The 24312-nt window shown below is 38.9% G+C and overlaps 1 pseudogene; it reads left to right on the forward strand.

The window, feature by feature from the left end:
- The first annotated feature begins 8225 nt into the window (after window positions 1-8225).
- Window positions 8226-24312, forward strand: part of LOC114632743 — a 46792-nt pseudogene continuing 30705 nt past the window's right edge.

Consider the following 24312-nt stretch of genomic DNA (forward strand, 5'->3'; position numbering starts at 1 on the left):
CCAGTCCTTGGGCACATTGATGGGATTAAAGGTTGGTACCACTTCTTCCTGTACAGTGATTCTGCACTGTTCCATCTAAGAAGGGTAAAAACGTTGAAGCAGGAAGTCATGGAGCTTAGAAGGCACGGCTAAAGACTTCCTTTTTGTGAACAGGAAGCATGTGAATTTGTTCTTGACCATTGCTCTAAAATTCTGACAATGATTTTTCTTTGAGGCCCCTGTACAGTGATATGTACATTTAGTAAATCCAAGTCCTTCCTGGTGGAATAATGAGGAGGCGTGGCCAATTCCTCTTCCCCAGACTTTATAGGAAAAGAAAATGCTTTTGTTGACATTAAATAAAGTCAATTATGTTAATCATTTCATCATCTCAAAGGACTTTCTGAACAAGCCCTCTTGGTGCCCTTCATCATCATATGTGCAAGCTGCTTGTTGCTCAGAGCTTCTGTCTAAATCATCAGAATCTCCCGCCTGTAGTTTACTTCTCCCAAGCTCAGCCCATCAATTTTGAGGCAAATTGCTTGGGAGGGATCCTATGGTCTTTGCTGTATGATTTGAGACAAAACTAGCTGGATGTCCTTGAGCTACCAACACTAAAGATGAAACAGTTCAACCCATACTGACTTGGATTGGAGCACCCCATCAAGGTAGTGACATGGTTCAGTCTACCAAGGATTAAGAGGAGCTAGAGACTTCTTTTTATAGCAATTTCATCATTGAGAGCTCTCTTAGTGGGTGCTCTTTTTGCTCTCTCTCTCTCTCTCTCTCTCTCTCTCTCTCTCTCTCTCTCTCTCTGTTTGTGTGTGTGTGTCTTGGCTGAGAAGAGCTTCATGGAAAAACAGTAGTTAACCAAATGTCATATTCCAATCTCAAGGTGATAGTGCCCTTTTCTGGCCACTGGGAGCATCTGTGGCCTTCCTCTGAACCAACAGGCTCAGCTTTATTCTGAGGTTAAAATAATCACCAAAGCTGTTCATGTAAGAACAGTAACCAGCATGCTGTTACGTGATAATTTCTTAATGCTTTCTGTGTTTGTGTTCTCTGCCCTGTGAATGTGGAAGAACTGTGGCATTGCTACATTTTTAAGTCTATATTTGAGATCATAGATTCTGGTCTAGAAGATAGATTTGCTCCATAAATCTTCATCTACCTCATTGACTAGACTTGCAATCTCACGTCCCTATTTAAGTTGTTCATAGTATAACCTGGAGCCAGAATGTAAAAGAGACTTAAGAATGACAGTATATATGGAATGGAAAAATCTGTTCTAGTCTGGCTTCTCTTTGAGCATTAGCCAGAGCTGAATGAGTGATTACTCACTCCCTGGGAAAGGGTGTTAATTCTAGACTGATTGTACCTCCAGATTTTATAAAAATGCTTCTGAAACAAGCCTTCTTGTGTTGAGTCAAGTAGCCTTGATTCCATTCTAGGCTCCAGGGCAATGGCATTGCTGTTCTCTTAATTAAACCAACTAAATACTTAAGTTAAAGTCTGTATCACCACTGAGTTCCAAAATTATCACCTTGAGTCATTTAGTCAACTGTATTAGGATCATAGTTTCTCCATTCAGATCGTAACAGAACAATAGTTTATTGCTTACACTGCTGGGTGAAACAGGGTAGGCAATCAACTGCTTGGGTCATCATTATGAGAAAGAACCTTTTAAAGGCATGGAGGGTTGCAGCAGGATATTTTCCCACTACATTTATATAAAGCTCAGTGATTGGGCTGCATGACGGGTGGGCAGAATGAGGAGTCTGGGGGAGAGAAAGAGAGGAAGGGGAGGAGACTAACAAGAAAGAGGAAGAGACTTGCATGATGGCGGAGAACAAATTGGTTGAGAGCAGTACTGAGTAACAATTTATACCTAAAGGTTAGGTGTTGGCAGCCAAGACCAGGCAGAAAGTGGCTATCATCTTTGCAGCCATCTCGGGCCATATACCCTGACAAGAGACTTGTTTTTTAACAGCCCACAGAGCTGAGCACACTCTGATAAACATCTTGTTTTTCTCAGACATATCTTTTTTTGTTTGTTTGTTTGTTTAGTGCCCATAGATGTAAGGCATATGTGGTAAAGTGTCTTTAGCTACAATCCCCTGCTGTGCTTATATATATCCATGATTTTCTTTCAATAAACAAAACTTGGGACTTGATCAGACACTCTGTCTTGTCTCCATTCTTCCTGTCCCTTGCCCCTCCATCTCTTTCTCTCTCTCTCTCTCTCTCAATCCTGTTGACTGACCCACACGTGTCGGGTAAGTTAGGTATTGTGTAACAACTCTAATTGTGTGGGCATCTTGTTAATTGAGCACTTCCAAATATATAAATCCTTTGGATACCTTTAAGTTTTAAGAGTCTTTATCATACCAGAAACTGTGAGCACGGCGGGTATTGTCTAGAGTCCAGCTGAGCTTTGTGGAGACAGCATGGTGGATTGCCAGAGCTATCCCCCATGCTGAAGTCACACGGGTGCCAGGGCCGGTGTCTCTAGAGAGCGGGAGCCGTGATCAAGTGTCCGGGAACAAGCTGGATGAGGCTCCATTTTTAAATATACCCGCAACAGAGGGTAAGTACATAATATTGCAGCATATCTTGACTTGTGTTGCGTGAACAAAGACAGAACAGATTGGTGGGTTTGCAATTTCTGAATATTAGTTGAACCATGAATTCAACTAATATTAGTACAGCTATTCAGTTGTACTAAGGACACTGCCCTGTGTGTGTGTGTGTGTGTGTGTGTGTGTGTGTGTGTGTGTGTATGTGTACAATCCTAATTTCTATAATTAAATCAGCTCAGAAACTTGGAACTCAGGCTATTGACTGTAGCTGTGTGTCAGGTTACAGGACTCAGTACCCAATCACATAGAGGCAGGGTCAAAAAGTATCTTTTATTTATTTATTTATTTATTTATTTATTTATTTATTTATTTTACACTCCAGATTTTATTCCCCTCTGGTCCAACTTCTGACTGTTCCCCATCCCATACCTCCTCCCTGCCCCCTATCTCTATGAGGATGTCCCCACCACCCACCCCACCAGACCTCTAAACACCCTGGGGCCTCCAGTCTCTTGAGGGTTAGGTGCATCTTCTCTGACTTAACACAGACCCTGCAGTTTTCTGTTGTATATGTGATGGGGCCCTCAAATCAGCTGGTGTATGCTGCCTGGTTGGTGGTCCAGTGTCTGAAAGATCTCGGAGGTCCAGGTTAATTAAGACAGCTGGTCCTCCTACAGGGTTGCCCTCCTCTTCAGCTTCTCTCCAATGTTTCCCAATTACTAAGAATTTTTTCCAAGTGCTTTCATTATTTGTCTCTAATCATATCAATATCTTCTGTACCTTAGGCTTGCCTTGTCCTATATAATTGATTATAATTTTTAACATTCAATATTTCCACTGCCACCCAGTTACTGCAACACCTTCCAGTCTGTGACATGACTGATCAGTGGGAAGGAAAAAAAGACCAGTGCATGAGTGTTTTCTGAGATTCCTGTCCTTTTGAGGGTAATTACAAATAAAGAAGAAACTGTGTAAGAGTTAACTTCACTGACAACCTTTGAAGTTAGCATAGTCACAACACAAGGGAGGGGGAGGAAAGAAGGTGAGGGCTTTCCTATGTGACAGTAGTTGACATTGGCCAAAAGTAGGTAATCATTTTATATGATCAATACATGTCAAAACTGAATGATTTTCAGGGTTCACGGACATGGGACGTCTACAAGCTGATTAAGGAACTGAACTTATTTCTATAAACCAAATTACTGTATTAAGCATAGTTCAATCCACACAGAATAACTTTCAAACTGGTGTGACTATGGCTAACAGGAATGTTATTTTTGCTGCTTGAAAATGTGCAGCCTGAGAGAAAAAAAAATGGCAAGCAATACTTGCTAGTCGCGTGTACACATGCTTAGACCTAGAGACAATTGGACCATTAAAATCTGTTTCAACTGTTTAAAATAATTTCTGTGTTTGTACTTAAACCATTTCAACCTCCTCCTTCCTTTGTACTGTCTAATCTCCAAGCCGGGGACAACTGCTTGATAAGCCTATTTAACACTCCAACATCCTTACGTCCCGACCTCTTACAGGGTGTTCTTGACATACCCGACTTTTAACTTGGGAAGCTGGGGTGTGGTACCCTTTTCTGAGTTGCCTCTTCTCAAACAATGCAAGCATGAGGTTACCTGGACTTTTTCACCTATCATTTACCCTTCTATCCTCTTGATGTAATTCTGACTTCTACTCCCTCTCCTCACATACTCAGACCATGTCTACTCTGGCCTTTGATGTCCCTGCTTCTGGCTATGCTTTCCTTTTTTAAATACAATAAATGTTGTACTCCATCATATTTGGGAGATCATGGGTTTTTTTCTTCCTGTTGCTTTTTTCATTCACCTCTCTTTACCCCTTGCTTGCGAGTTTCTCAGACATTTTTGCTTCAATTGTTGTCACTGAGTGAATTTGACTGAAGTTTGGAGACAGGACTTTCCAGCTATGGGGTAGACATGGCTGCATTGGACATCAGTGTGTAAAGAAATGTGTACACAATTGACCTTGTTACACGGAAGATGAGCAGGTACTCTAGGAATCTGAAGGATTCTTCAAGAATACAAATTTACCAGAAAGTAGAGCTCTGTCAGAACTTAAAGTGGAAAGATAAATCTGGTAAGGCCTGTCCTCTCTGAATTGTAGGATCGCTAATCCTCCAATGAGGGCATTGCTACAGTTGCTACAGTCCTGAGTCCTAGCTGGGCGGTTCAAGCTAATAATGAACTCTGGACAGGACTAGCAGTCAGAAGAGCCAGCAGGAAATAGCATGTAGGTTCTTCCAGGATTCTCCTCAGACATAGCCATTAGTAGCTCTGAGGAAAACCACAGTTCTATCATGATCAGTGGGAGGACCACTGACCCCAGACCAGAAAGAGCACATGGATGGAACTGTCAGAGTCCAATCTGTGGGAACTAGCATTGATTATGAGCCACACTGTTCTGTTGGTACATGTGTTAATCTGGGCAAAGACCTTTACTTTCTTTCCTCCCTGAAAGTGTATTCTTTAGGGACGGGAGGCTCTGCAGTTCTGGCCAGAGGAAGCTTTAGTACATATAATATCACTATCTAGTGTGCACACACAGGTTTCTGGTGTGCATTTTGAACAAGTGTATTGAAATTTTAAGTATGGTTTGTAGAAATTTAGAATGTTCTATTCTGCAATTTGGTTTCATCTGATAAATTTTACAAATATTTAAGAACTGGTAGAATGGAGGTGCTGAACTTCCTTCAGACATACTTGAGAATCATCTGTTTAACTTTCTACTACTACCTGTCTCAGTGTCATGATTCTGACAAAACCAATTCCATGGTATAATGAGAGTTTCTGTGGTACAGAGGAGTTTGATATGTTCATGGTATTGTGCTGTGGATAGGGCAGAGTATACATTTTGTGCCATGTGACCAGCACCATACATAAAATTATTCTTCAACTTTGTTTTTTATGTGAACATCAGAAGGTCTGGTTTTTACTGAGACCACTAGGCCCCATGAGGGGTTAAAAAGCCATAGCCCACCTTTCTGATCACTTCCATTTTCTGAGAGAGCTCTAGAGAATGGTGCATCTGTCTAAAAGAAAGATCAGAAGTAGGTTGAGAGGCAGAAATACAATGACTTCAGGTCACTTTGAGTTATTTCCTAGGGTATATGAGTATACTTTTTCTTTAAAAATGCACTTATAGTTAACATGGTTGAGATTCTAATTTTTCATGGCTGTGATTCCTCATGGCTTTTGATGAAGGCTTGAACATATTTTGGCCTTTTACTCTTATCTTTTTCTCTGCACACAGCTCGTATGGACAAGGGTAGTGGAAGATGCAGCAGTTGGGTTAACCATGGTTATTGGCTCTCAGATAACAGTTACTAGGGATGTTCTCACATGTCTCTGACCTGGTCCTATAACTAACATCTAAATACTGATTTTCAGGTTCGCAGTATTAGTTTATTCACTTCATTCATTTAAATTTTTGACGTTATTGATCTATGAAAGTCTTTTTCTTTATTGGGTAAAAAGACTCTGTGAACTGTGCAGTTCACTCAGGAAGCATTTTGACGGGGTGACCTGAGTTCAGATAACAGCACCCATGTTAACTACCTCCTACTCCAGAACCAGAGGATCTGATATCCTCTTCTCTTGTGTGTCATTCTCACACACATGAAAAACATTCTCTCTTACACATAAAATCATATACATGAAAATATGGTCATATATGTTTTGAAAAATGCTAATATCTAATGATGCAATTCATGCAAAACAAACAAGTATATGTGTATAAAAGAAATTATACACTGTTTTTTAATCTGTTGTTTTGTATTTTTTAAAGTTACCATTTCATAAGTGTGGTATACATTTAACCTCTGACCATGAAACTTAGGCAACTACATGGTTTCAAAATCATCCCAATAGATATCCTTTTTTCATAACATAAAAGAGTGAGATAGTTTTAGTAATAAACCTGTTCCTTCCAAACTTGAAATATCAAAATGCTTAATCTCTTCAATGTGTTGGAAGAGCCTCCACTCCCAATCCATCTCACATTATTGTCAAAGGAGAGAACCACAATGAACAGGATGAGTGCTGGCCAGTGATTTTCTAATTTTTATCCTGAATATAATCTTGCAGTTCTTATTTAAATGAGCATGCTAGATTCACAGGTCTGTTTTTGTGTTTCCTTTTTCCAGTGCTGCTACCTATGGTGTATGATTCATAAATTATAATCCAATTTTATTTTTGTTATTCTAGGAAATGATAACCTTTCACCTCTTTTTGTCTTCTGATAATTTACTGTAAGTTCCTTGAGTTTTTTTGGTTTGGGAACTTTCTGTGGAGAAACAGTTTTACCTTTCTCTTCTTACCCGAAAACATTGCCTCCTCATTTCAGAGAAAATCTGTGTTTTCCATTTCTTGTAATAGTTGATGTTTGGGTTTTTAATACTTAAGTGACTGGTACAGTTTTGGGTTCTTAACTGTGTTCTCATTTATCATTATCTCTGTGTCCTTATTTCCTTAAATTGTCAGCACTTCAGAGCCTACAATCATTTGAGGGAACTACAGTTGAGGGGGTGCCCAATTAGAAAGGCTGATTGCTTAACTGTTCTTGTAGAACCCTGAAGATTGGTGAGTTAAGAGTAACGCATACAAAGGAAATCAGTGTAAAATAATTTCAGTGGAAAATAGACTTCATGAAAAATTAAGCTACAATGCAATATTTTGCTTCAAATCCTCATTTTGCTCATGCCCTTGAATATTGAGTAGGGCAGGATTTAAAAGTAAGGGGCTGATTTTCTGCATGGGATAATAAATCTTTAGGACAGTTATTACTAGTGACTCATTCAGTACTACAGTGAAATAACTCAACAAGTGCCATAGTAATGAAAGCGCAGTTTTAGGGTTGTCTAGAAAAACAGCTCCAGGTAGTTTCAGGTGCCCTTGAAAGGATGCCCTTGCTATTGACATGAAATTTAAAGATGTCATAAGAGTTACACTCTCTTGCAAACCCTGCAATTATTACAAGGAGAAGGCAGTGTTCTTAGTCCTATTTAGCTATTTCATTCAAAACCTGCTGCAACTGTGGTCTACCTGTGGTGGAGTCCATCTCAATTCAGAAGCCAAACTCAGCAGGGTCACGCAGGTTGTGGGGGTTCTACAAACAAGAATGATGCAAAATTTCAGGTCATGCATGCTTGGTCTTTGGTTTCCATTCAGCAGTGGTCCAAACATCTGTGTTCAGCAGAGTCAGAGCCCCAAATGAACAGACTGGGTTAGTTCAATGCTTGAAGCTATGAGGATGAAGCCTCAGTTGCATTTTCAGACCACAGGATATTGAGATACACAATATATGAGACATCTGCTATGGAGATCTGCATATACAGAGGAGGAGAAGAAAACAAACCAACAGTTGTATGAGAAGTTGCCCCTTAAAATTGACTCTTGAGAGATAAGTGCATCCCAGCAGTCAAGGGATCTAAGATGTATAATGGACCCAAGGTTTTGGGCCAGAGAAATAGTAGAACAGTGTAAGGTATGCAAACAAGCAAATGCTTATGAGGCCCAGAGTAAACAAGGAAAAAATACCTAGGGGAGAACAGCATAAAATATATTGGGAGGCCAATTTTGCAGAAGTTAAGCCAGGAAGATATGGATACCCTTTAGTATTTGTAGATGCTACCTCTAGATGGGTTGGAGCTTTCCCCACCAAGCAGGAAACAGCCACTGTGGTAACGAAGAAGATATTAGAAGAAATCTTCCTGAGGTTTTGAGTACCCGAGGTAATTGTATCAGATAACAGTCTTGCTTTTGTTTCTAAGGTAAGTCAGAGATATTGAGGACTAATTAGAAGCTCCATTGTTCATATTGTCCCCAGAGCTCAGGGCAGGTAGAAAGAATGGAAAGAACCCTAAAAAGAGACCTTAACTAAATTGTCCTTGGAAACTGCTGCTGGCTAGGTGGTGCCCCTTGTCCTGGCCCTGTTCCAAGCCCAAAACACCCATCTTGTGTGGGACTCCCACTCCCTCGACCCCAGCTTTTGACTCACCCCCCCTACTACCAGAAATGATTTTTCAGGCTAATAAAGATATTACGGCTCAATTGTAAGCTTTCCAGATCAGACACCACAAACTGTGCTCTGCACTTAGTGATCTGTATAATGCAGGTACCCCAGAGGTTCCACACGAGTAAACAAAGTAAAATAGGCTTTTCCTGGTGCTGTTGACCATCCTGACCTCTGTTGAAGTAGATGGAGTAAGTGCCTGCCTGACTTCACATAACTCAGACCAGCACCTGTACCTGATGCCAACTGGAGAGCAGCCAGACACCTGAGCAATCCCCCCCCCCAAGCTCAAGATCACCTGCTGTTCTACAAGGATCTTCCCTCCCATCCTGAGCCTCAGCACCCCACACAACCTTAAAAAAGTGACTTGGCAAGTATTCTTAGCCACTGAAAATGTGGCTTGGTCCACTACAGTGGAACACCCACCTTGTGCCTGGCTGCCAGATCTTGTTTTGATCTCTGTAAAGTTAGCAGCAGGCTTTGACTCTTGGGATATCCCCACCCTAGAGACACGGTGGTGGAGATTACAAAATTGTCAGGGAGAAGGGACTTTTGAATCTAAACTCTGTTTTGGAAACAGTCTTAGAGGATGCTGCTTAGGGTGCATACACCCAAAGTTGAGAAGTGTCCTGCGAGAAATCCCATACATGTGTACCCCCAAGATGAGAGAAGCCGACAGCAGGACCATCAGTATATGTATGTGTAGGGACAGCTACTTTTTCTGTGTTACCTAAGGGTGTAGAAAATTTAAAAAGTACATACTGGAGACCATCCAAGGGGTGGGAAAAAGATAGTTAAAAATTCAATGACAATGATATAGTTTGAGTCTCAGTTTAACTCCTAACTCCACTTAATTTACTACCTTGACTTCTACATTGTTAAAACAACTGATATTTTTGTTCCTGCCTCTGACTTTGGGCCCTTACATTATAAATCACTTGGTTAACTTTGTTAAAAATCATATTAATATCATACAGGTGCTTGTGTTTAGACAACAATATCATGCTGTACACCGAGATGACAACTTGTGATTCCAAGATTGGAATCAGCCACAAGAATAGGGAATGAAAGAATCTCAGGTCTCAGTTTAAACTTAAAATTGAAGGAATCTCAGCTCTCAGTTTAAACTTAAAATTAACTGCCCCAGTAATACATCCTGGGAGGAGCACATTCCAAAGACTTACACACACATTCCAGGAGAAGGGCCCAAGATAAGAGGTAATCAAGAAGCTGGGCCCTTAGCATAATAAACCAGAGTACACAGGAGCTACTTAGCTGACACTCATTGTTATAAGATAATGTGCAAATCTGAGTGACCTAGAAACCAGGGGTGGAAACAGCTGTTTGAGGTCAGCCTTTGTGGTTATTGTCTATGAGGTGATTGTAAAACTGCCTGCATCAACTCTGAGAGAATTTGTATAAAAATTGCTCTTAGCTTTAGCTCGGGAGTCCTCTAGTCTGCATGTGGGGGAACCCCAGTGCACTGGTTATCAATAAACCTCTTGCTTTTGCATCGAATCCCCTGTCTGTGGGTGTTTCTGTGAGAGTATGTCCCCCAGGTTGGATCTTAGGGTCCAACAAAAGAAGTAAGAGTGCAGAGAAACCCTCTAAATATACTCAATGTGGTAAAGCCTTTGCTTTACATGCTCACAGTCATGCTCAAAGGTATGAAAGGATTCATGCAGAAAAGACACCCTATGAAGTTATTCACTGTGTTGAATCTGTAAGAGTAAAAATTAAAAACAACTTGGCAAAGACCACAGGATGGCTTGCTGAGCTTGCTGAGAATAGCCATAATAAAAATATCAAGCCCCTCTAGGGACGAGGTGACCAGAAATATAGAAACAACCAAAGACATATCTTGACCAGTCTAAACATGCCCAAGTGAGTAATGGCCACCTGGTGTTTATCCTAGAAGGTCTGAGGCTTCATGGTCAAAAATAGTGGGCCATCCAGCCTGTCAAAATGATTGCTTACGCAAAGTGCTGATGTTTGAAATATCCAATCATATGTAACCACGCCAGAATTTCCCGCTTTTCTCTTCCCCTTTGTGCCTCCTCCTATAAAAGTTCTAAACTTCCTGGGGTCTTCATCGATATTCTCTCCCCTGCGTGGGATGAGTTTCAATCCAAGGGCCCTTGTTAGCAAACTGCCTTTTGCTATTTTGCATCAAGTCAGTCTCTCGTGTCTCCTTGGGTGCATGCTGATCGGGACTTGAGTTGGAGGTCCTCTTTCTGGGTCCTTACAAATCCTTTGCACCTTACAGGAGTCTTCAAATACATAAAAGGACACAAACTGGACAGAATCTCTATGAATGTAATCTATGTGGTAAAACATTTGCAAACAACAATCATCTTTTAAAAAATGAAAGAACTTATACTGGAGAGAAACACTATGAATGTAATCATTGTGGTAAAGCTTTTGTACAGCACAGTCATCTCCTACAGCATAAAAGAATACATAAAAGAGAGAAATGCTATGAATGTAATCAGTGTGATAAAGCCTTTGAACAACACATCCATCTTAAAAGGCATGGAAGAAGTAATTCTGGAGAGAAACCCTTCAAGTGTTTCTCAATGACACTCATTGATTGACCCTGTCAATCAATGTAGAAATGCCTTCTTATATCCCGGCAGTTTTCACATGTACAGCACACTCATCTTTTACAACATAAAATAACACACACTGGACAGAAAACCCTTCAATGCAATCAATGTGATAACACCTTTTCACAACACAGTCATCTTAAAAGCCATGGAAGAACACATACAGGAGAGAAACTGCAAATATAATCAATGTGATAAAGCCTTTACAAATCTCAATCATCATAAAAGTCATGGAAATATTCATCCTGGAGAGATACACTACAAATGCAATCAACGTGGTAAAGCCTTTTCACAATATTGTATTCTTCAAAATCATAAAGAACTCATACTAGAGAAAAACCCTAAAACACTGATCAATGTGATAAAGCCTTTTCACAAGTCAGTAATCTCCAAATACATAAAAGAATACATACAGGAGAGAAACCCTACAAATGTAATCAATGTGATAAAGCCTTTTCCCAACATAATCATCTCAAAATACATAAAATATATAATTGAGAAAACCCCTACAAATGTAATTAATGTGAAAAAAATTACAAACCTCACTCATCTTAAAAGTTTTGGAAGCATTCGTACTGGAGAGAAACCCTGAAAATATAATCTATGTGACAAAGCCTTTTCTCAACATTATAATCTACAAATTCATAAAAGACGACATATGTTGGGAGCCAATTCCTAGCAGAAAGTAGTTATCATCTTTGCAGCCATCTTGGGCTATATACCCTGACAAGAGACTTGTTTTTCTACTGCCCACAACAACTGAGCACACTCTGATAAATATCTTGTTTTTCTCAGACAAATTCTCGACTTGTTATTTAGTGCTCCTAGCTGCAAGGCTTTCATGGTAAAGTGTCTCCAGCTGCATTCCTCTGCTTGTGTTTATATACCCACAATTGCCTTTCAATAAAGGAGACCTGATCAGACACCCTGTCTTGGCTTCATTCTTCATGTCTCTTGCCCCTCTATCCCCATTCTCTCTCTCTCTCTCTGGAAAACCCCATTGACTGACCCATGGGCTTGTCAGACATATTGGAGAGAAACTTTAAAAATGTAATCAGTATAAGAAAGCCTTTTCAAAACACAGTCATCTCCAAAAGCATAAAAGAATACATACTGGAGAGAAAACCTACAAAGGTAATGAATGTGATAAAACCTTTTTACAATGTCATCATTTGTGAATGTATAAGTGAACATACTGAAGAGAAATCCTATGAATGTGATCATAGTCTTAATTGTCATGAACACATTTGTATTGGCAAGAAACCTGAATATAAGCATTGTGGTAAAGCCTACACCCAGCACAGTTGCCTCCTAATGCAGTAAGGAGCACATGCTTGAGAAAGACAGACAGACAGACAGCCACGCACGCACGCATGCACACACACACACACACACACACACACACACACACACACACATTCCCTATGGATCCAAACAGTGTGGTAGATCTTTGCATATCACAGTCATCTTTAAACATAATATATCTCAGAATACGTAAAAGAACACACCCTTGAGAGAAACCCTGTGTGAATAATGTGTTCCTTTTCTCTTGCTATCATGAAATGACTAAGGTCTACCTTACCTTTGACTATTTTACAGGTAAAAGACAGACACAACCTTTATATTTATAGTAAGCCTTAATAAGCACAAAAGATTGGCTGATATCTATTCTTTAGGATATTATGTCTATTTCTCACCCAATAATTTCATCATATAATTTTCTGTGTTTCAACTGGGCTGTTCTTAACTCCAATTAGTCATCACCCATGGCCATTATTTTATTATTCACCTAACCTAAGGTTGTTTTTCTTTATCAACTTTCTTCTCCTCCTTATGGTCCTCACCTGACCCAAAGTCCAGTATACTTAAATCATGTCTACGTCTCTTCTGCCCAGCTATTGATTGTTGTCATCTTTATTCACCAATTGGAAGTAACTTAAGAGCAAGGTCACATAGCTTCACTTGGGTCTGTGTGTGGTCTATCTCTTAGGCAATCAAGTTTTAGTGTTCTGAACTTAGCATTACAATACATAGCAACAAACCAAACCTCAATATGAAGGGGACATTTAAAAGCATTTAAATTGCCTTATGGTTTTAAAGGTATATGGTATCTCCATGAAAGTGTAAGGGCAACAAGTGTCATATAAGACTACTAAAGGAGAGGTCTCAATGCTCACATTCTCAATGTAAAGCATTAAAGAGAGTATGGGAACTAGACAGGGTGTGAGGATGTAAACTCTGAAGTTCAGACAGTGACATGTTTTCTCCAGCAGGAGAACATTTCCTAAATCTCCCCAAATGACATTTCCAACTGAGAAGGATTGATTACTCTGCCTTTAGTCCTCCTCTATGCTTGCTTTCTATTATATGAGCCAATTCATGATGTGGGTAAGCATTCAGATGCTTCAAACCTTGGGTTATAGTAATGAATGCTTATACAAGAAGCAAATTATGAGCATAATTTTCTTTGTTCATCAACTTCTTTTAACTTTAACTATCAGATTTGTCTGTGTCTTTGTGTGAGTATGTACATGTGAATACTTATTTAAAAGAAATTAAACTGTTGTATGATCATATAGCAGGAGTTACAGGAAGATGTTGAAATCTGAATTTGTTCCCAGGAATGAACTTTTATTAATTAGTTAGCCATGTCTCTAGCCATCTAAATATATTAAAGTGTTTTATATCATCTTGATGTCAGGAAATAGAGAAAATTTATATAAGAGTAAAATGCTGTCCATGTAAAAGACTTGATTATTGACTGAACATCACAGTAGTTTCAATTTCAAAGAAAGCATCTTGTTTCATGTCTTCATCATCATAGCTTTGAAGGAAGTAAATTATTTCCCATGTTTACTCAAGTATTTTGGTAGAAATCACCAAGTGAACTTGTTCTTTGTATTTTGAAACATTAGTAATAGATATTAAAGTTTGTTGTATGCATGGCAAAAACATTTACATGTCTGTTCTTGAGTTACTTCTGTGACATCTGTATATCTTTAATTCTACTTTACTTGGTGATAGGTATTTTTTGATACAATGAATTGAGTTGGATCCCCATCTTCTAAGAGGGCCATTGTATATTTAAATATGAGGGTAATGTGATCATACTTCTCCAGTAAGGTTGCTGGTGAAAGCATGCTGAGCTCTTTTTTGTTTTTCATCATTTTACAAATTTCTTTTAGATGTTGTTGTTTGTTAAGCAGCCTGCCTCAATGTATCCTGCTTGGGCAACACATTTTAATAATATTATTGTTAGAATGCTTAATAGACAGAAATAAAAGAACCATAAATACCTTATGTGTATACCCAGAGCATCATATTCATCTATCTCATCCAGATGTAATAATGAAAAATAATCAGCAATCAACTGTATATCTCACAACATAGCTTGCTATGCAATGTGTATGCATACATTATTTGGCAGTTCACACTTCTTTAGACCCTGTGAGTTATGCAATTGACACTTCATCTTGAACTACTGCCTTCTAAGGAAATTATCTGCAGATGTAAGATGATGTAAGTGCAATAAGATTTACTTATTTTAATTTTTTTAACAGTTGGATGTCTGTAGAATATGTATAATGTGGTGATGAGTTTTTAGGTCACCAGAGATATGTGGAGACTGGAAGACAACTTTGTGGCTTCTACTTTTGGCCATCATTACATGGATATAAAGGTCAGGTTGGCAGCCTTGCTCCCCACAGACCTTTCACACTGATTCTTCTCACTGATACTCAAATAAGATTATGTGAGAGACTACATCAGTAAAATAGTCTTTGTTTAAAATTGTAAACTGATTGTCATCTAAGGAAGGAGAAAAACAGGAGAAATTGAATAATAAGAATATAAAATACTACTGTGTCTTCCTTTGTATTGCTGCAGTTCAGTCTTAGAAGGAAACACTTATTATATATAGGTGGGCACGTTGATGCTAGATAACACTTTTTTTTCTTGCTTAATGAGGGTGAATGGTTCAGCCTAGGTGGTTAGGGTAGTTAGTATAGAGTCTCTAGCCCTAACACTAGTAACAGAAATCTCCCATCATATTCATCCCCCCCTGCCTAAAACTCCACTGTCTTCCAACTAAGAGCAATATTGTTTTCGATTATTGTGGCATCTGTTATAATTCCCCAAAACTAGGGCAAAGTTTTTTCCTTATTCTGCAGATGGTGAAACTGAGGCTCACACAGTTAAGTTGCTTCTGAATATATTGAGGTGGAACTGCTCATCTTACAAATTCTGTAATTCTAATGAATTACAATTCAGTTGAAAGCCACCTAAACCAGGCATGGTGGCGCACGGCTACATTCATGGTGCTTACAAAGTGGAGACACCAGGATTTTACAATCATCCAAGATAAACATGGTCAGCAGGGCATTATGCTAGGCAGAGAGACAAGGCAGACTGTGATTGTCTCAGTCCAATATCTATAGTCTTCCCTGCAGCTCCAGAAGTTCAGAGTCATGACACCAGTAATTGTTACTGAGATATTTACCACTCTAAGTTTTCTATTCTTGATAATGTTTCCTGTCTAAGACAGCCTAGATGACTTCAGGTTCTGAATCTCCTGTAAGTCAGAAAATTATCCTTAGGTTGGGATGAATTCCCTAATGGCATATCCAATGCAAAGTGTTCATCCATGAAACCATGTACACACTCAACAGAAATGCCCACAGTAGGTTTTATTCATATATTTGTACATACACTTTCACACATACTTAACAAGAAACAAACTGGAAAGGAAGAATTTGGGAATAGATAAAGAAAAGATGAAGAAGTGTGAAATTATTGCAATATATTACATAAGAAGAGTAAGAATAAATTATAAATAAAAATGTCACCAGATAGATAGCATAGTAGTTAAGTGAACTGGGCATTGTTATAGTAGATAGAGGTCGAGTTCCCAAAACTACCTGGTTGGTACCTATCTCAGGGAGGGATCTGATGCCCCCTTTTCACTCCTGGGATTACTGTGCACAAACACAGGCAGACAAATCAACCATTTACATAAAATCAAATGAAAGCTTGAACAAATGTAATTCTTTACAGTGATGTCACAGGCCTGAGACATAGAACATTCAAAGCTAGTTAAAATTAACATCGTTCTATTCCTACTGGAAGTAACTCTGGCTTTCTTCTGATCCAGGATGCTCCGCATGAAAATATGCCTTATTTCAGAGTTAAAATAGAAGAGCAGAGTTGTCAGTAAAAAACAGTAAACAATGCTGTTAGATGACTTTTACTTGATGGTTTCTCTCTTTGTGTTTCTTGTCCTTTGCAAGTAAAAGAGTTGTAGCATTGGTAACATCTTTCAAAACAAGAAAAAAAATTTTCAAATCTATCTTTTACACCATATATTATGGTCTTAAAGGTGGTTAATTTGTTCTATCAATCTCTATCTGTGTCCATGGCTAGACTTCCAGGTTCATATCCCTATTTAAATTATTCAAAATTCAACCTTGGTCCTGTAAACAGAAGAGACTTCTGAATGATGGTATATGTGCAGTGAAAATTTTGTTCTCACTTGTCTTATTTTTAAGCATTAACTGGAGCTGAATATAGGCTGTTACTAAAAAGATTTTTAAAATAATCTTTTAAGTGTGTAGAGTAATTTCTTCCATGAGAGACATATTATATCTAGATTAGCTACAACTTCTATTCTAGGATGATATTTCAGAGAAGAGTGTCTCTAGATTAACTCTGGTGGCTTTGTTCCCATTGTTTCTCCTCAGGGCAATAACATGTTATGACACAGAATAATCAACAATTTTATATCTCACAACATAGCCTGAAGAGATAGATAGATAGATAGATAGATAGATAGATAGATAGATAGATAGATAGACAGATAGATGATAGATAGATAGATAGATAGATAGATAGATAGATAGATAGATATAGATGATATAGATATAGATACACATAAACATATACATATATGTTATGTATGCATATATATATGTATGTGTATATATGTGTGTTATATATGTGTGTGTGTGTGTGTGTGTGTGTAGACATTTGACAATTGTATTTGTGTGATCTATATTTGGCCATTTTTATTTAGTAATCAAGGTCAAGTTGCCATACTTTCTAACCAGAGGCATTTCACATTAACCCTTCTCACTGATGCTTAAATAAGTTTAGATAAAATATTTCATCAGAAAACACTGCCTTCTTTTCAGACTGTAAATATATTGTCATATAAAGATTAAAGGAAACATCAAGCTGTCATCAATGGACTCTGGACCTCAAACAGAAGTCACTCTAAAACTATAGAAGTCAGATATTTTTAAAGAACCCTGGACTATGGATAAACTATTGTGTGTGGGAGGGGTGATCTTTGTATGTAAAAGAAACCAGAAGATAAGGCTCTGGAGTGAAATGCTTACCTGAACACCAGCTGCCTTCTATTGTACTCTCTGTAGCCACTCAGCTGTGGTGTGTCAGTCCTGTCCAATTCTTCCCTTACTTTTTTCTTGGCACTGTGCATACCTCATGAGGCAGTCTCCAAGTCTTTAAGTCTTTAGATCTTAAAGCCCCTCAGTCTCCACCCCATCATCTCTATAACCTGCCTGCCTGGTAGGAATTGGATATTCTAAAGAGATATTCACATCTCTCCCTTTGCTTATGATCTAGTGTAACAGTGGACCCTATGAATTTTTAATTTTCTTTGGAATCTCATTCTTGAAAAATCACTGAATCGTCTAGATAAAGACTTCTCTGCATTATAAATATTTACTCTTTTACTGAATACTTTTCTCGGGAGAAAGGAGCTAAATTTCAGTTAAAGACTTAGAAAGGGAGAAAATTCTCTATTCCAAATTAGTCATTAACAAATATGTTAATCTGTTTTCAATTTTCATTAATCATTTCCTTTTTTTCTTTTTTATTAATTTTTGTTGTTGTTTTATTTAAAAGTGTATTCTCACTATGAGTTTCTGGATGACCTGAAACCCTTACCTGTTCTAAAACATCAAAGAATTCTGCCTACCTTACCTGCAGATTACCAACATTATAGGTGGACATGTCACAGCTAGGTAAATCAGTTCTTTTAACGGCTAAATGAGGATAACTGACTGAGGCTATCTGGATAGGATAGCTAAGACTGTGGTCTTAACCCTAGTAACAGAAGTTTACCATGAAATGGAGTCCTACAGTCTTAAACTCTGATGTCTTTCAAACTAGGAACAGTATTGTTTTCATTTATCATAATGTCTGTTCTAAGTCACCAAAGGATTAGGGCAGAGTTCTGGCCTTATTCTATAGATAGTAAAACCCAGACTCAGAGTGTTAAGTCATTACTGAATAGATATGTAGAACTTCTCTTCATACTCATGCTGCATTTCTAATGACTCAATAAATGAAATGGAAGCCTCTCAGCCAGACATGGTGGCACTTGTCTGTATTCATGGTGCTACGAAAGTGGAGACACCAGGATTTCACAGTCATCCAAGATAAACTTGGTCAGCAAGGTATTATGCTTGGCCCAGAGAGACAAGGCAGACTGGGATTAGTTTTGGCCAGTATCAATAGACTTCCCTGCAGCTCCAGAGGTTCAGGAATATGATACCAGTAAGTGTTAGCTGAGGTTTTTACCACCCTAAGATTTCTATTCTTCATGTTTCTTGCCCAAGACAACCTAGGTCACTTCAGGATTAGATCTCCCACAAGTGAAAAATTATCCTAGGGCTGGAATGAGCTCCCTAATGTCTTATTAAATGCAAAGTATTCGTCCATAAAACCATAAATACACACTCAACATAAATGCACACAACAGATTTTATTCATATATCTCTGTGTTATTTTGTGCATTATTTTTCATACTTAACAAGGAAGATATTGGAAAGAATTTGGGAATGGATAAGATAAGAAAGGGGGAAAGTAATGCAGTATATTTTACTGAACATGTACAAAAATACAATTAAATAAAAACCTTGTCAAGTAGACAGCCTAGCAGTTAAAATAAACTGGGTATTGTTAAAGTAGACAGGAGTCCCAGTCCCCAAACTAACTGGTTGATAAATATCATTGTGAAGTATGTGCTGCCCTCTTCTGGTCTCAGAGTATACAGTGTCCAGACACAAGCAGACCAAATACCCACATATAAAATAAAACTAAAAGCAACTTACAATTTAGTAGAGCATTGTTCAGTTTCCATGTGTATGTGATCTCTCTGCTGTGTTTTTGTTGTTATTGAAGACCAGCCTTAGTTCATGGTGATCTGAGAGGATGCATGGGATTATTTCTATCTTCCTGTATCTGTTGAGGCCTGTTTTGTGACCAATTATATGGTCAATTTTGGTGAAGGTACCATGAGGTGTTGAGAAGAAGGTGTATGCAAATATAAATGCAAAGCATGGGACAGAAACTGAAACAGGGGTTATCTGGAGACTGTTCCACCTGGGTATCCATCTTATGTGCAGTCACCAAAGGCAGATACTGATGTGGATGCCAGGAAGTCCATGCTGACAGGAACCTGATATAGCTGTCTCCTTAGAGGTTTGTCAGAGCCTGACATATACAGAGGTGGATGCTCACAGCTAACCATTGAACTGATCATGGGGTTCGCAATGAAGGAGTGAGAGAGAAGACTGAAGGAGCTGAAAGGGTTTGAGGACCCAAGTGGAGAGCAACAATACCAACCAACCAGAGCTCCCAGGCTCTAAATCACCAGCCTAGAAGCACATAGAAAGGAACCCATGGCTACAGCTGTATGTGTAGGGGAGGATGGCATTGTCGGAAATAGGCCGGGGAGAAGGTTTTTGGTCCAATGTAGGCTGGAGGCCCCAGTGTGGAGAAACTCAAGGGTGGGGAAGTGGAAGTGGGTGGGTATGTGTGGGCACATCCTTATAGAAGCAGGAAGAGAGGGGATGGGACAGGGGGTTCCTTGGTGGGGGGAAATGGGGAAAAAGGATCACATCTGAAATGTAAATAAAATATCCAATAAAAAAAATAACATGCAAAAACAAAAAAATCTTCTGTGAATATCTGTTAAATTCATTTGGTTGGTAACTTCTGTTAATTTCACTGTGTCTCTGTTTAGATTCTGATTCCATGATCTTTCCATTGCTGAGAGTGGGGTGTTGAAATCTCCCATTATTATTGTATGAGGTACAATGTGTACTTTGAGCTTTACTAACGTTTCTTTTATGATTGATGGTGTCCTTGCATTTGAAGCATAGATGTTCAGAATTAAGAGTTCATCTTAGTAGATATTTTCTTTGATTAATATGAAGTGTCCTTCCTTATCATTTTTGATAACTTTTGGTTGAAAGTCAATTTTATTCGATATTAGAATGTCTACTCCAGCTTGTTTCTTGGGAACATTTGCTTCAAAATTTTTTTCCACTCTTTTACCCTGTGTCTATCTTTGTCACTGAGGTACATTGTCTTTATGCAGCAAAATGCTGGGCCCTGTTTATGTATCCAGTCTGTTAGTCTATGTCGTGCTATTGGGGAATTGAGTCCACTGATGTTTAGAGATATTAAGGAAAAGTGACTGTTGCTTCCTGTTATTTTTGTTGTTAGAGGTGGAATTATGATTGTAGGGCTACCTTCTTTAGGGTTTGTTGAAAGAGGATTACTTTCCTGCTTTTCCTAGGGTGTATTTTCCCTCTTTGTGTTGGAGTTTTCCATCTCTCAATGATAACTTACTTGGTAAAGGAATAAATAAAGAAAGAAATTAAAGATTTTTTAGAATTTAATGAAAATTGCTGGGAGCAAAACCCAGGAAACTACCTGCTGTCCTAAGAGAACCTCAGAAAATTACCTGCTGTTCAGGAAAGCCTAGTCAGTACAAGGTTAAGAAAGGACTTTCAATGGTCCCAGGTCCCAGGAACTTAAGGAATGCCTGACAATAAGAATATGACAGTAGACTGCTCTTAGGCAATGAGGACTCAATAGTGAGATAGCCGTAAGCAATTACCCTCGCCCAAACATCCCATTTTGCTGTCTTTATAACCTGCCCCCAAAATTAAAGTTTCAGAGTTTGATCAGAACTCCAGACTTGCTCGAATTCTTTGTGTCTTTTGTCCCTTCATTCTTTCACACCCTTCCCTAGGGTCTCATTGAATCCCCGAGGGCCTGGGCAGAAAATGAAGGCATATCATATCAAAAATTATGGGACACAATGAAAGGAGTACTAAGAGGAAAAACTCATAGCTCTATGCGCATAAAAAATAAATAAATAAATAAATAAATAAATAACCTGGAGAGAGCACACACTATCAGCTTGACAGCACATCTGAAAGCTCTAGAACAAAAAGAAGCAAATACACCCAAGAGGAGTAGGCAGCAAATGATCAAACTCAGGTCTGAAATCAGCCAAGTAGAAACAAAAAGAACTAAACGAAGAAACAACAAAACCAGGAGCTGGTTATTTGAGAAAACGAATGAGCTAAAACAACAACAACAACCAAAAAAAAACAAAACAAACAACAACAACAAAAAAAAAAACTTTATCTAAACTAACCAGAGGGCTCAGAGAGAGAGTATTCAAGCAAATAAAATCAGAAATGAATAAAGGAGACATAATAATGAAAACCAAGGAAATTTAAAAAAAAAAAAGGAATCATCAGATCCTACTACAAAAGCCTATAGTCAACCAAATTAGAAAATCTGGATGACATGGACAATTTTCTAGACAGATACCAGGTGCCAAAGTTAAATCAGGATCAGATAAACCATCTAAAGTGTCCCATAACCCCTAAAGAAATAGAAGCAGCCATTAAAAGTGTCCCATCCAAAAAAAAACAAACAAACAAACAAACAAACAAAAAACAAAACCAAAAAAACCCAGGACCAGATGGTTTTAGTGCAGAATTCTATCAGGCCTTCCAAGAAGACCTAATACCAATACTCTTTAAACTGTTCCACGCAATAGAAACAGAAGAAACACTACCCAATATGGTCTATGAAGCCAAAATTGTGCTCATACCTAAGCCAAATAAAGACACAAGAAAGAGAACTTTAGACCAATTTCCCTTATGAACATTGATACAAAAATGGTCAATAAAGTTATTACAAACTGAATCCAAGAACACATCAAAATGATCATTGCCCACGATCAAATAGGTGTCATCCCAGGAAAGCAAGGATGGCTCAATATATAGAAATCCATAAAGGTAATCAACTACTTAAACAAACTCAAAAAAAAAAAAAACCACCAGACATGACCATTTCATTAGATGCTAAGAAAGCATTTGTTCCCCACAGTTAACTGACAACAGCCAGATAGGCCTGCCCACTATAAAAGGGGTTTCTTGCCCCCTCCTCTCTCTCTTACTCCCTTAACTCTCTTGCCTCCAGCTTATCTCTGTCCCCTTGACCCTCCCCCTTCACTTCCCCCTCATCATGGCCGGCCTCTACTCCTCTACCTCTACCTCTACCTCTCTGCTTGCTCTCTCTCTCTCTCTCTCTCTCTCTCTGCCTCTGCTACCCTCCTGGCTCCCCTCCCCATGACCTGAATAAACTCTATTCTATGCTATACCTGGTCCCTCAGGGAGAAGACATGCCTCGGCATGGGCCCGTTGAGATATCCCCTTCCATCATTGGTCCCCTTTCCTTCACCTTCATGATAAAAGTCTTGGAAAGATCAGGAATTCAAGCCCATACTTAACATACTAAAAGCACTATACATCAAACCAGTAGCCAACATCAAACTAAATGGAGTGAAACTTGAAGCATTTCCACTAAATTCAGGGACTAGGAAAGGCTCCCCACTTTCTCCTTGTCTATCCATTATAGTACTTGAAGTTCTAGCTAGAGCAATTAGACAACAAAAGGAGGACAAAGGGAGACAACTAGGAAAGAAGGAATTCAACATATCAATATTGTAGATGATATGATAGTATACTTAAGTGACACCAAAACTTTCTTTCTTTTTTATTTTATTTTTTCTCAAATCATAATTCATTCACACAGGGGTTATAAACACAGAAAGGCAGGATGTGGGGAAGAAAATGACACTGGAGTGTGGGTGTTCAGGGGGAATACAGATATCTTCAGAACCGGCTATCGGCTGGGTGAAGGTTCAGGGGACATGACACTATGACTCTGCCTATGACTCACTTGTCCTTATCTAAGTTGGTATTGTCTGCCAAGGCTACCTATTTACAAGGTCTATGACTACTCAGGCTTGTAGATTTCTACAAAAGCTGCCTGTTTACATTAGCTTATAGCCATCTATTTCAATGTTTTTCCACTGAGACCCAAGACTTGGTGTTAGTATACATGTATGACAGGCCTTTTGCTGATTTTAGGCCTATGGTTGATTTTAAGCCTTCAGTGTGTAAACAGGGGTGCCCCTGACATCTCCTCCCTTCTCTAAGTATAGAAGGGCTATGGCAATCCTAATCTTTTGAAGGCAGGGATAGAGGCCTGACCTCCAGTAATTGAAGGGGACCTTGTAATGGCTCCAGTCCCCCTGTTGTTGTCCAGTGAGGCATGAGGGCCACACCCATCCTGATGTCTTTTTCCTGGAGAGGGGATACTTTTGACATCAACCCCTATGCAGTCAGGTTTGTCCCTCAGGGAACCCAGATAGTTATTTTTATCTTTTATTTATATTCCCTTGCAGTGCTTAGCCTCGCAGCCTAAGCAAGAATTCAGATCGCCTGTCAGAGGGCATTCTGGGTGGCCCCTCTCTGCTTGGTCTAGGGGCAGAAGTCCCCCCTTTTAGGTTGGGTGGAGATGGGTTTTGGAAACACCCTGTATAAAGTAACAACCTCATCTTGAGTCTCGTGGTCCTCCATAGCTAACATATGATAATGTATCTGAATAGGTTTTGCTACCAAATTATTTATCTGTTGTATCACAGAGTTAGTCCACCTATTTGAGGCCCAGGGATCAGCAGAAATAAGCAAAAAGAAACCAAATAATGGTCCCAAGATGGGAGGAAGTGGGGTTGACAACCTTGGAGAGGCTGAAAACCAATTCTTGTACCAGCATTCATCTGTCTCTTTCTCTGATTTTTTTCAAGGTCTTAACTGACCTATTTCATGCTATCTTTAACCCTCCTTGTCTTGTTTATGTAAAGGCAACATTCTTCTTTAAGGGCTGTAAACAATCAAGAGCTGTACACAGCCTTTTCTATTGTGATAGAG

Source organism: Grammomys surdaster, unplaced genomic scaffold, assembly GCF_004785775.1.
Source record: "Grammomys surdaster isolate TR1022 unplaced genomic scaffold, NIH_TR_1.0 414, whole genome shotgun sequence".
In the NCBI taxonomy this organism is placed as follows: domain Eukaryota; kingdom Metazoa; phylum Chordata; class Mammalia; order Rodentia; family Muridae; genus Grammomys; species Grammomys surdaster.